The following is a 14971-nucleotide window of genomic DNA, read 5'->3' on the forward strand; positions in this document are numbered from 1 at the left end:
TCTGGGATTGAGGTTGATAATGAGCAGGGGGATAAAGTAGAGTTATGGAGGTCTTATCACCCTGAGCCCCTGGGTCACACAGTACTGCTGGTGGTCACAGACAGTTTAATCATTTTAAAAAAAGCTCGCAGTTTTTCATAATAAAATGTTGTTTCTTGTAAATAAATGAGTCTACTTTTTGGCTTCTTGCAAAAGTTAATAATATGTTTACACGAGGAATGAAGGTAACAATTTTAGCATTGTGACACAGCTTTTACATCACTTTTCCAAAGATAACAGTCTCATTACTGTTTTCTTTTTTTTCTTTTTTTTTTGCCTGAAGTGTAGGATGGCTTGACTTTGGGTGATAGCAGTGTTAGACCTTGTCACTGTGAGTGTGTGGGGGTCAGAGGGAGACAGAGGTGAGTGGGGTGGGGGGTTGCTAGTCCCCAGGCTGTGATTTGTTAAAGTGCATCAGACGGGAGTTGACCAGAATCTGAATAAATCACTTCAGTGGCACCAGTGACAAAACCTTGATAATGCCCCTCTGTTATCTGCAGGCTATTTGCTGCTAATTATTGAGCCAATAAGAGGGACATTTGTGTAACTGCTTCTACCTTTTTAACGAGTCCATTTCAGTTTTAAAGATTCCCCATGGACACATAAGAAGTTCTATAAAAATCCCCCAAATTGGCTTGGCTTGAATTAAAATGGCTTTTTTTCCTCACAAGAATTTGCAGTTACCTAGACAGATGTTTTTAAATGTTGCCTCTTCTAGTTCTTTGTCATCATAGCATAAATAAGTAGATGTTGAAGAGGTCTGACGTCTCTGAAAAGTCCATTCTCAACATATGCATACTGGAGGCTGCAGATTTTTACATGATATAATATATGCTATTTGCATATGGAACTGTGACTGGTTTCAAAATGGTTCACAAAACAGTCCTATTTATACAGCCATTGCATTCAGCACACACTTTCCCCTTCAGCAGACCAAGTACAATAAGTACAAATACAGTTCAACAGTAAGCACAATAAGCAGTAGGAGTTGAATTTAAGCCATGCTCAAATAGAGATGCAAAAAACCCCCAACAAGAGTGAAATGTCCTGTATTGTGCAACACAATGAATTTGCATTGGCACCGGGGGGGAAAAGCAGGGAAAAGCAACTTGTAGGAGTATCATGTATGATCCCAGCCTGGATGAGTCAAGCAAGGATTGCCTTACCATTACCATTCTTACTTCAGGCCAACCGCAGACACAGCAGCTGATGAAAAGATTAATTAGGGGAGGTTAAAAAGCCATTTGATACTGCTGAGTTTGATTTAATGACGTGTTTTAGGATTAAAAGAGTACCAGCAAGCTGAGAGGTTAACGGCAAACAGAGCTGCCTTCTGCTAATCACTATTATTCTACTTGTTTGGTAACTTTCTCCGACCCTTTGAAAGCGAAAAACAGAATGTTTTTCAAAACAAATGTCAACAGAGATATTTAGGACGAGCAGCAGCAGTCCATCAGCATTTCCATGGCAACAGCGGTGAAAACAGGAGCAGGCCTCCACTTCTTCCCGCATGTCAGCATGTATCCCATTATGGTTGTACTGTGTGGACAGAAGAGTTCTGCCTGCTTGCCACAACTTTATTTATTTTACTGTCTTTCATCTGCAAACCACCACCAATCTGCATCAGAGAGAAATCCACTCTGTGTATCCCATAGGTGTCATTTAGGATTGATTCCCTGGAATTAGCAGGCAAAAGTAGAACCATGTGGCTGTCTGTCTCTCAGTCTGTCCTTACCAACACCTGAGATAAAGCATTTTGGACATGGAGAAATGGCACATGGCCTCCTGGAAAATTAACATCTTGAGTGTCTGTCACTCTCTGCTTAATATTAAGGACAGAAGTGATTGTAAGTACAATCCACTACAGTGTGATTTTTAGATAAACACTGCAGAGTATTTGTTGCTTTAAACTAGATAATGCTATATAACTAGTTCTGCACTTCATTACTGACGCATATTCACCAATGAAAAAGACATGTTCAAGATTCCTGCTGAACGGCTTTAATTTCAGCGGTACAACTACAATCCATCTGATCATTTCTACTTTTTTCAGTATTCAAAATATATATTTTAAGAATGTCTGAGCTCTTCTGATTCACACGACCTCTGCAGAAACACTGATAAGCCAGCGTGAATCTGCTTTTAGCCAAACTTAGGTCCAAGGTCACAGACAACACAAGCGCTCGAGCCTGTTGTATATCACGGATAAGCTGCTATTATTTATTGATCAAGTGTCATTCAGTTGCAAGGTCTACTTAGCTGGAAAACTGGACAGTACAAACACTGACCTACAATTCTTTGGGAAAAAAAGCTAACATAAATAAAAATGAGGACCACCAGCAGCTTCAATATTTCTGAATTTGTATCTGGCAATGTTTATCATATGTGCGCTACACCCTACCACAGAAAACCAGAGAAGTCATCATAAGGTCTTTAAGTGGTTGTTCACTTGAATTTGGCTCTAATGCTAAATTTAACTCTGATTAAGTGGTTTCATACGCAAAAGATTACCGTATGTAGAAAAAAAAGAAGCTATTGACTGAAGTTTTGCCTTGCAGTTCACCATTAGTAGGTCTTATTTAGTCGTCTGTTCATGTGTGGATTTTGTAAGTAGAGAAAGGAGGGTAAATATCAAAAATGCACAACCAGCATTTCAAGTTTGTGCAGAAATTGGACATTTATTGGTGAAAACATGGAAACTTTGTCAATTTTTGCAAAATAGCCGTTCAGTTTTTTTTCATACAGCATATAAAAACAGAAGCATAGTAACAAATACGGGATCAATTATTACACAAACACCAGCAGCCATATGTTTAATATTTTTATATATAATTATTAGTGTCACTATTATTACAGTTTTGCGACACACACACACAATCTGCATCAAAGAGACAAAAAAGAACAAAACTTTTTACTGTTATTGCAGATAAGTACAACGAAATCTTTATGTATATATATTTGTCAGTCTTTCCACTTTAGGTATTTAGCTTACTGCACAAAAAAAAATTCAGAATATACAGAAAACATAAATTAACTTTATTGGAACTCCAGCTTGCGTTTCTTCCCTGTGGCCAACTTAATGCTGCAAGTGCTAAAGTCTTAAGGAGGTGGTAAAGAAAAAGAAGAGAAAATAAGATTATATATTTCATTTTTAACATTATTCAGTTTACATATACAATAACTAAAACGAATTGCTTTTTGAAATCAAGGTATGGCCTCACTGATGTTTTAACTTATATGAAATTATGTTCTGCTTTGATTACTGCACACAGTCATTCAAGCAATTCATATCAAGTAAAAAGCAAGCGTATAGGACAAAGTTGACTGATGCAACATGGAACATCTGCCACTTGATTGATTCCTAAATCAAATTGCCCATAGAAACGACTCAAACTATGGCTTTTAAAGGAGCTTTTTCACCCTAATACATGGCCCATTAGCAAATGGCCATTCATCAAATTAACCCTACCTCGAGAGAGCTGCCAGCGTCTCAGAAAGTACAGTGCCACAGTGCTCTCTGTCTCCAGTCAGGACACACTCAGCAGCGCGTCCACTTTGCCATGACTGTGTTTACCTCAGGAATACACAAATGCAGCTCACTGCAGGCTCTATTAAGAAAACGAGACCAAACCTCTCCTGATCCACAGAACACAGACTGCTTCACCCTCTTGTGTTATTTGCAGAATTTAGTCTCATTCCCTCGTAGTCATTTTGTAGATTTTTTTTTTACTAATGCAGAATATTCTACGTTCTACATGCAGCATATGAAGCATGAATTATTTCTCTCCACATGTGATTATTCACAGTTTTTCTTATGAACATGAAGTAGTAAAGCTTGGCTCTAAATGTTCCTGAGAGCATACAAATGCAATAATCAGCACACTTAAAACACATAATAACACACACAACTATATTCTAAAAATTCACGAAAATAAACAGGTTTACCAAACCTTTAATTAGCATGAAGTTGTGTACTTTAGCTAGAATTAAGGAGCTTCAGGCCCAGCTGTGGTGAGCCTGATTACTTAATAATATGGTGATAAATGCAACTATCAATCAAAACCCCTGACAGGACTTACAATTCAGGAGAGATCGGCCAAAATAAGAGCTGCTGACTCTCTCATTGTGGCGGTGTGTACGGGGGTGTGTAAAAGGATACGCGGTGCAGTCAGCAATGAAGGTACTTGCACCAGTGCAATGACAGGAAGAAATAAAGTGTCACTTTTTATTTACAGAGCACAGCGGCAGTAACTACAGCTCTGTCTCGCAAACAACAGTTGTGCAATTTAAAAGCTAAAGTCACGCACAGTGGAGGACAACAATGACACTGTGGTTGAAACACTGGTGGAAGCCACAGTAAACACACCTTACAGTACACTGAACATAAAGGCTTCCTGAGCACAACACAACTGGTTTTGATGGCAATGATGAAGTAAGACCAGCGAACAGTGTTATGTTTGTCTTCCACCAGAAATTTACATTTCAGATTTTAATTGTTTTATGCATATCAGTAAAAATATGTCACCCAGAAACCCGGCTAACTTTGTACTTTTATGAAATATTTTCACACCCGTATATCGCTGTAGTCATTAGAATGGACTCTTTTTTGCTTTCATGTAATCTGCTTTGCTTTTAAAAATAAAAAAAAATCACATTTATACATCAAGTATTTTAATAATCTTATAATTGTTTGGGATATTGTCCAACCTGGAGACAATTAGGAGGGTGAGATCATTTGAAATATTCAAGTAAAATGTTAAAATATGCTGCAAAGTAATTAAGGGTTTTCAAATGTTTGCTGCTTTGTTTTTTCTTTTGAAAATCATCGACTGCAAAAACTCAATCGCATAAACTCCTGGTTCAAAACAATGCCAGGTGAAAGTGTAATAGCAGTTTTAGTTAGTTATTTAATACTCCTAAAAAAATATTTGTGAAAGATGAATAACACAGTTAAATGTGCAGTGATGAGTTTTAAAAACAGCTCTTCTTAAAAACAAAGTGAATGTGTGCGAGTGTAGGTTTTCATTTAAACACAGTGAGGTGTGAGAATGATTAAAGTGCAATTAAATTAAACGTGGTCATCTCTAACAAAACACAAAAGTCCAACATATTAAGAACTCTGTAACATCTCGATGACATGCATTCTGCTGAAATAATTATCTTACTTATTCTAACTGTTATGTTTCCTGAAATATGCCGTATCTCTCTCTCATACGCACACCTATCCCCAGTGGCTACTACTTGTTTTGGCCCTTTTCTTCCACAAAGGTCTACTGTGCTTTTCTGCAGGTTGAAAGTTTTCACAGCAGAGATGACACGAAGCAAATTCTGGCTCTGAGGTAAATCACTGCAGCACTCGGGACTGCAGCTATTCTCTCTCACCTCGCCACTTTTAGCAGACCGTGGCTGATTTCCTTCCTTGCGTGACTCCAGAGTGTAAACACACAGCCAGAGTGACTCATCACTATTTCTCACTTCCACGGTCTGATATAAACACATGAAAAGGGTCAGGGGTCATTTTGAGGTGGTGAGTGGGTGGGTGGAGGGCCAGTATGTCTCTCCATAAGACATCTTCCATTCTCCAAAGAATTCACAGCTTCCTGTGGCCAAAGCCGCATGCCTGCCCACTCTAGCCTAGAGGAAGGAGAAAGAGAAACACAGTTAGAAGTAGGGAGAGAGATGGACGGACAGTTTGGGTGATAGATTGCCTTCTCTGCCACGCTCCTCTTCAGCAAAATGGAAAGAATGCAGTGGGGATGAGGCTGTATCTCGTTCCCCCGTGACAGGACCAGAAAAAGAGAAAGGATGGAGGGGCTAAATCTGGGTTTGAGTGTATCGCAGAAATGAACTACATTGTGTTTTATGTGCTGGTAAATTGACTTATAAGTCTTGAAAACATTGTTTATCTGCACCTGCCAGCTAGTCTTTTGAGCACATTGGCACTTTGTTAAAATGAGATGCCTAAGAAAGTCCTGATCAGCTCTTGAAGCCTGCAGGGTATTTAAGGTGGAAGGGAGGGATAGCCACTTCCTTTCAGGCCCCAATCTGAAGAAGGGCCAAATACAGTCTAACATAAATCACTTTAAACTCCGCAGCTTTCGCAGTACCATTGTTATAGAGCAGACCAGCGGAAAGAGGCCGGTAGCAGGTGGAAATAAAAAGCCCTTTGACAACCATAAGGTAAGATTCTTCCCAAGATCACCACAACATTTACACAAGCCAAAGAGAGCAATGTCTGGTTGCCAGCACCAGTCTGGACACATATACACACCAATATTTAGTCAGCGAGACTCTCGTATACACTGATACATGAATACATGTATCAGTGGCATAGGCAGCTGCAAGAAGCACGCAAAAACAACGATGATGCAGCCACTGACTGCACAGAAAAGCAGACAGAGCCAGACGGATGGACGGATTCACACTCTTATTTTTCTCAAGTCCAAACGAACATGTAAGTGGTGCGTTGAGCTTAAACAAACACTGTTAAAATAACATCTGTTGGCTTCGTTATAGTGGCTTTAAAATGTGGTTTGTTGCAGTTGAGTTTGGAGATGAAAGCATTATCAAATTCAGGAAGGGAAATGAACAAACAAACTGCTATTTTTTTTCCTTTTCTTTCTTTTTTTTTTCTTGTGCAACAATATTTGTTCTGTTGTGTTTTTCTGTCACACAATTTGCACAGATTGCCACATAGGTCACACCCCCTTCATCTCAGAGCAATAACTTAGTCAAATCAAAACACACAGGCATCTGCCCTCACACACAGACACACACTTTATAGTGGTCTCCACTGAGGTTAAATTTCAAAAGATAAATAAATAGTTGGACTGCATTCATTTTTTACAGTTAAAAAACTCAGAGGCGATCATGGCCTTTTATTGTGAACAGATGTACCAAAATTTACCGAATCTGATGCCATTGCCCCTTGAAGACTTGGGCAGTGATTTGCAGTGTGCTGAGGACACTTGTTTGTTAATAACCTGTTCATTTTGAAATCATAGACACTTTCTTTTCAAGCACGCTTCCTCTCATTAAATGCAAAACCTCTGGTGGTGAGCCAATGAGGCTGTTAAAGCCTCCCTGCTGTGTACACAGTTTTAAAAAATTACAAACTTCTCCATAGCACAGTGATCTACACATTTGCCCAACAAGCAAAAGATCCCTGGTTTGAACCTGGGAAGAGACACAAATCCCTTAGGAATTACATCAGGAAAGCCTCCGCTGTATAAAACCTGCCAAATCAAACACGTGGAGCTACCCACTGTGGTGACCCCATCTGAATAAGGGAGGAGCTTCTTTATTTGATTTGGCTGTATGAAACATTACTGTTGTTTTGCATATTTTGTGAGCAGCTAAACTCAAAACATGAATGAAGGCGAACCTAAACAAATACAAAAATTCAACACAAAAAATGAATCTCTAAATAATTTCTAACAATTTAAAAAGGCTATTTAACAAATCAATTCACATTTTTCACAATAAATAAATAAATAATGCAGACAGATGCCACCAATTTACCCCCTTCTCTTATTGAGCTCTTGACTAGTCCTTCAGGGGTTACACTACATTGCACTTACAATATTTAAGCTTCTTTCTTCATTCCAGCCTCTCCCTGTCCTCTCATTTATTTCCCTGCCACTGCCTACCGCACCAACCACACCTCTCCTAACGGGTGTACTCATCTCTACTCCTCTCTTCACTTGGGATCACAGCCTAAACCTGGCAGGGTCTCTGTCACATGATGCCCATGCGCGTGATGCTTCGCTGGGACCCCCCTCCACTCAGGAAATGCTCCCGGCCTTTTTCCCACCCTAGTGTTCCGCTGTGGAGAGCTGGGCATTACAACTGAATCCAGTTACCATCCCAAAGCATTCCTGACTGATTCCAACCACTGCCTGGCAATGGGTTCCCACAGACGACAAGGATATGCCCTCATTTCAAGAGCACTGGGTATCAAGTTGTGAACTACCAAAAGCTGTTTATGGCAGAACAGAGGAGTTTGAGCTCCACAATAGGCAATTACAGTGCCCACTCATCCCCCTCCCCTTCATTCAATTTGTGGTTTGTCTGTAGGTGGATTCGGTTATGTGCAGATTAAAAATAGTCAACCCATTCCAGACAAAAACTGTGAGGGACATGGAACACACATTGCACAAACGATATCTCCCATTGTGGTGTACTGTTTGGGAATTCTTAATTGCTTTTTCCGAAGCAGCTTGCCACAGGAAAATCCCCCTTCAGAGTAAAGAAAAAAAGAGTCGGTGGGCTGTGCGTAAACACCATACATATTATGTAAACACATACGTATAAACCCATGTCGCCCCATGTGCACCCATCAAACTGAAATCAAGGCAATATCAAAGAAGCTAACCTGCAGCAGAGCCAATTGTGGCCTGTGTGCGCCCTCCCTCTCTCTTTTGTGTTCTCCGCTGTGGTTTCTGCTTCAGCTCTCATTATTGATGTCTTTGCCTGCATTAGACAGACCATGATGGACCGGCCCTGGGAGGTGTGCAGGACTCCAGGGTGGGGCACCAAACAGGCTCGAACTCACTGTGTGGGATTGAGTCTTTTCTTTTTAAAAAAAATAGAGGGAGAGAGAGAAATAGTAAGGCCGTGATGCAGGAAAGCATCTCAAAAAATGTCATTTTTATGTTGAGCACAAAACAATGTGCAGCGACTTTTAAAAAATCCACCAGATAATGTCACACAAGAAACAAAAGATCATACTGCCACAAGTATAATGCGTTTAATCAAGGCTTTGAATCAAATAGATACTTTTATCATGAATAAAAGCTAATTAACACACAAAGCAGCTTTGGATGAATCACACTGAGCCCTAAATTAACTTAAATGCAAAAAAACAGAACTATTGAGGAACACTCGTGCATGATGACGACAAGTATGTCCTAGTTTAAATATTCTATGCATTTAAATAAAGCTTTACTAAAAGGAAAGTAAACAAATATGAAGACCACACACCATCACTCCCACTGAAGGAAACCGGAAACTTTGAGAAATATCACATGCTGTCATTCAATATTTTGCTAGTGTAACTGCTGCTTTAATCATCTCTTATTCACCAAAATAGCCAATCTTACTATTACTCTGACAAGCTTTGCAATGTATTGTTTTTGTAATTAAACTTTTGATTATAATGTTTTCAAGAAACCAAAATAAAAATATTATTTAAAAAATAATGCATGAAAATCATTGAAAATTGACTATATTAAGGAACATTGTGAAATATTTTTATAAGAGAAATTGCGTTAATACATAACTAAATATGAAAACAGCCACTGAGCCATTAAAAAAACGTACCGTGAATGCTTTAACTTTGTAAATAAAATGTATATTGTGTGTCTATTGTATGCAATATACATTTTTAAATAATATTTTTCTCTTTCCTTTGAATTCTGCCCTTTTGACTTTCTTTGTAAACACACACACATCCAAAAAGTTACAAACTTACCGAAACACCAGTTTGCTGCTATATACAGGTATATAAAATTATGAAGCATTTTCCCTACAAGTGCTAACCACATTTGGAAAGTCAGGAATTTGTGAAAGCTCCGGACCTGCCAAATTCTCCCCACTGCTGTCCTTCATGTCAAATTATGTGGTACTGCTTATAATCACAAAATAAACCAGAAAGAATTTTACATATGCTTTCATGCTTGTTTTTTCATTGTCTGAAAGGAATGCTTCGACATGAGGATGTCGAAAGAAGACAATTAAAAAAAATAAAAAAAACAAAACAGGGTCAAATTTGCTTTTACATGTGACAAACAAGTGAATCTAGAAGAAAAAGAAAGAAAACAGGAGTGGGAGTGGGCTGTCTATAATTTGACAATATGGCACACCAGGGACAGTTGCGGGAAGGCGTGTGAAGTGTCGCTAAGCAGCCTGGGGTTCTCACAATAGCGTTTTTTTAAACCAATGACTCATACTTTGGTATGATAACCTCTTTATCTGTTAACTGATAATGACAAAAAAAAAGAAAAAAATGCTCCTTTATCCAACATATAAATCTAAAATGGATTACCAGATGACCAAAAGCTTAAAGGACTCTAGTACTAATTTTACAGTTACAGTATAAGATATTCTAACGATGCCTGGGGTTAATTTAACTAAAACAAATTCATTCAGTTCATGGTTTCAATCTGAATTCATGCTGTACGGTATTATTATCTCTGTGGAGGACTCCCAGCTGTCAGTTTAAGTCTAAGGATAAGGTCACTGACCTGACCAACCTACTCAATGTTTATTGTCTGCTGTTTCTCCGAGTTGATCTTTTTGTCTCTGCTCTCCCCCTTTAATGCTCCCCTCTCTGCGCTTCTAGTCCTGCAGGAAGTTTTTTTTCTGCAGGGGACCTTCCATGACAATAGAAGGTTATTATTTTGCTATCTAGAACGCCCTTAGATAAATCGTGTTGTGATGTGGCGCTACAGAAATAAAGCTGAATCGAAGGAATTGATAACAACACAGCTATTAGTGCGGGTGTGAGGCGGATGCAGGCAGGTGGCTGTATGTCTCTGTGTGAGACGTGACACCAGAATGTAACCGATGGGAAACTTAAAACAACTAAGCAAGGGTGTGTTTCCACACTCTTCCACGAATTCCAATTAAAATGATCGCACTGTAACATTTAATTTTCTGATTAAATAAATCCTCCCCTCCCTTTTTGGAGGGAAAGGTAACACAAATTAACTGAGATAAGATTTACTTACACATTTTTATATCCATCAGACTCCGATATCTTCAACATGACGCACAGGCTGGAAACATTGATTTATCCTTTGATTTGTCAGTAGTGCTCATATAAGTAACTTCGGCTCAGTGTCATACTCTAGGGACCTACGGAAGCGCGATTGTGTGCATCCTTTTAATTTGAGCAAAATCAAACATTTCTATAAAAGTTGTGGACATCTCTTTCAGAATTGATGAGGTTAGAAAAAATATTGAAAACACGTCTTGATGAGCAGATTAGAGGTAACTACTTTTCTTTGTAGTACCGATATCTTATCTGGAAAATTAAATGATCATAAAGCCATTTCTGCAGCAGCTGATTACTGGAGACGGCAGTGCCCATCAAATACACTTCAAATCCACATAGTGGCCCAACGCGCGCAATCAGCGGTCTGCTAGCAATCCCGTCCCTTCTCGATCACATAAACACCACTTAAACGAAAATATACACGACCACCTACAGCGCAGGGAAAGTGATGAGGGGGTGCCCACTCCGACATTAGGACACACTGTTTTTAATTAAAGTGACAATGCTGAGTGAACTACAGGCGACACTGCAGAAGCAAAGAGCCAGAAACCCATCTTACACAGTTAGGAATACAAATTGTTTAAAAATGTTTAAAAAAACATCATAACCACATATATATGAATAACATTTCAATCGGATTACTTTTTTATTTGGGTTATTAATGTTAGTCAATAAAGCATTAAATATTTATCAGAATTCTTATAAATGCGAGATAAACACTTTTATTTTCTACATTTTTCTCGAGCATTTGTGTGCAAAACTGAGAGCTCGGCTCTATTTTTGCATTTAAAGAGTTGCTGACATTTCAGTTCTGTAGAACACGTAAAAATAAAATGGGTGTGAGAATAAAAAGTAAAGAGAAAAACCTATGTCGTTAAAAAATACGATAATTCAAACTCTGAACCGGATTCTCTTATTAACAGCCATTCATGTCTTTGTTAATTGATTTCAGCTCCCTGAGAGACTGAGATTAGATCTTATTTTTTATGTGTTGATTCGAGCTCATAATAATTAAAAATGTGTTTTTCTTTCTCAGATTTGCAGTCAGTTTAGGTCAAACAAACGACATTAATGGAAACATTTATTCATGTGTTTTTTTGTTCGGTTTTTTTGCTATCCATGTCTTATTCCCGTTTTCAAGTACTGTTTATAAAATAAAAATGTATTAGAAATTTTTGCCTAAAAACTTATTTCAAGTTCAAGTCGGTCGAATTTACAGCCAGTTGATCGATTACTTGTCATACACTCCTTGAAACAAGTCCCTGCGGCCTCTCTGTGACCCTCCTTTACCATTGAAGAGGGAAACGGTTTATTAGTTAAAGAAAGAAACATTTAACCAAGTTATTGCACCTAATATTCTGAGAGTCTCTCTCCACCTTAGGCCTAATCTCGCCGAGCTTGTATTTTGTTCAGAGTCCAAATCAAATTAAGATCATAGCTTCCGCTTCTTTTAAATCTGTGATCCGCCAGGTGTAGGCATAATGTAATACTCGTGACAAGGAAATTATTTCAAACTTTATAATGTCAAGTCTTTCTTAGATGATGTAGGACAACGCAGCATTGCTTTGACTACAGATCACGGCACCTCATTTTATCATTTAATCACGTAATATCAGATATCAGTAAGTTTCTGTTTTTTTGTTTTGTGCGTAGTGGCAAGACTGAGCTGAAGAACATGGCAATGCTGCTTAGACTGAATTGGAAAATAATTAAATTTTATATACATAAATAGTTTTTTTTTCATTATTATTATCTATCATAGGTGTGATCCTATGAAAAGTAGGCTCTCTAAAGTAAGAATGTGACAAACAAAAAATGTCTACGTACAGGTCAGCAGATTATTGTAACAACGCGACCAACCGAAAATCTGTTTCAGTAAATACTAGTGAGGCGACCCGGAAAGCCTGTCAGTACTGTGCGCTCTGCGGTGTACCTCCACCTAAGTGGACAAGCATTCCTGAGGATGCAGCGCTGTCAAATATTTCAAGATGCGACGTCACGGAAAAGTGCACGACTTCGTCTGCGACACAGCAAAGGGGAGGTTCTGACCTTGGATCTCCAGCCCCAGTGATGATGAACATAATATGCCACCTTTTAGGCAGTTGTGTGTGTGTGTGTGTGTGTGTGTGTGTGTGTGTGTGTGTGTGTGTGTGTGTGTGTGTGTGTGTGTGTGTGTGTGTGCGCGTTTGCATACCTGTCCATAGGAGGGGGCAAAAAGATTTTCAAAACTCGCTGTTTCCATTAGATACAAAAAATGACATTTCTTGTACTTGTACTGTATAATATTCCTGTATTCTTGTACTGCTTGTACTATGTGATATTCTGAGGGTGAATAATACCTTTAATCGATTTCTCCATTATGAAAATATATAACTTTGCACCGTGTGAATGCGCAGCAGAGGCCATCAAACAGATAATTTCTTCTTAAACACCAGAGACACATCCCCCAGCTATATAAATGCTTTTGTATATATAGATATATTTGCAAATAACATGACTCTAAAGAGCGTGAGACAAAGAATGGTATGAAGTCATCAGCGGTAATTAAATGCAGTGGGCAGAAAGAGGACGGGAGCGCGCCTGCCCCTGGTGCGCGCTGGGTGGTCTGCTATGCTGATAAATGTGTGGCCCTCACTTCAGGCGATTGGCCGAACAGGCACTGGTTAAAACAATACTTACATTCACTTATCCGTGGTTCTGAATCTCCTTTGCAACAGTAAAATCTAACCTTGGCACGGCTGTCACCTTTGGGCTGACAATGATTTTTTTTTTTTTTTTACAGAGAATTGTTTTCTCGATTTCCCTTTGGCAAACTACCTGGAACAAAAGAAAACCGCCCGCTTATGTTTTGGCACTGGGGAATTTAATCAGTAGGAACATTAATAAACCGCGCGATATTTTACTTATGCACTGAGTTTGATTAAAATGTGTCACCTCAAACGGAACTCCTTGAAAAGATTACAGGATTTTTGCGCACAATGGAGTCGTCAAACACTGGTTTTACGCACGAACCAAAATACATATATTCGCCTCGTATTTATGTCCACGGTGCCAAAATCAACTGTCTCGAACCCCTAAAAAACAATAACGCCGACAGCGAGCAGAAGCACGCGCTCATCTAACTGAATTCAAAAGGTTGCAGGCTGCAGCTATCGAGATCTCCAGGGAACAATAACCAACCTACTGTCAACAGTTTCAGGCTATACTCCTCGACTTCCAGTAGCTCTCGCTCGCAATTTTGTGAGAGAGCAATAAAGCGATCTTAAAGTTGGTTTTTCAGTGTTGGAAAAAAAGAAAACAACCATTTTCCAAGTAAACTGTCACTTAGTGCAAGAAGGCAGAGCTTGATCCAAATTTGAACTCAACTTTTCTAATTGTCCTATATTATGTAACATAATGCAAATCGAACACTCTACGTCTCCTGCTGTGGGGATTAAAGAGCTGCATCACTGTTAGTAATCCTGGGAATGAAAGCCTTAAATCCACCTTACTTCAATTCCACGATCATTCGATGGAGAAGTGCCTGCAGGAGTCGATCTCAAGTCCCAGTCCGAGTTTCTGTGTTCAGAGTTCGGAGGAGCTTCCACCTCACTCCTCTTGCGTCCCTGCGTAAATATTATGACTACATTACACAAACAATATTCATGTGTTAAAACGTCCAGCATCGACTCTCCGAACAGGCAAGCATATCGCATCAGATTGAGTATTAGCTGATCTAACTGGGCTTTTGCTTGATTTTTTATTTAAAGAAGGCCAGGGAAAATGTTTACATTTTGCTGTATAAACATCCTGCCCATGTTCCTGTCTATCTTTTACAGAAATCAAGAGGGTGGTTTTGAATATGAGGGGCATGTTCTCTGGTAAATGTTTTCCATATACTAAAAATGTGATATAAAGTAGCTTTTTTTAAATCGTTTTAATTACAAAGGAGACATAACAAGGCTGCAGTCGTGTGGCTCTTGGGTTATGTGGCCTGCAATGGCGGGATACTGCTTGCAGGTTTAACAACAGATATCAGTTGTATAAATGGTGTTAGAATGATCATAACCCTAAAAAGAACATCGTATTAGAGAACAAGCACAGCCAAAATCTGTATCCGAATGCTGAATCTAATGCGTTCACTTAAATAGTATAAGCTTATGCAAATCATTAACG

At 38.9% G+C, this 14971-nt stretch overlaps 1 long non-coding RNA gene across 1 annotated transcript; it reads right to left on the reverse strand.

Annotated features, from left to right (window-relative positions):
* Positions 1-269: 269 nt before the first annotated feature.
* LOC120720856 lies at positions 270-14607 on the reverse strand. The gene is made up of 3 exons (XR_005693073.1): positions 14308-14607; positions 8414-8613; positions 270-5673 (listed from the first exon to the last, which is right to left on the reverse strand). It is a non-coding gene; the product is annotated as an uncharacterized LOC120720856 (long non-coding RNA).
* Between the last annotated feature and the right edge of the window lie 364 nt (positions 14608-14971).

This window comes from Simochromis diagramma, unplaced genomic scaffold (assembly GCF_900408965.1).
Source record: "Simochromis diagramma unplaced genomic scaffold, fSimDia1.1 OVJJ01000603.1, whole genome shotgun sequence".
Lineage (NCBI taxonomy): Eukaryota > Metazoa > Chordata > Actinopteri > Cichliformes > Cichlidae > Simochromis > Simochromis diagramma.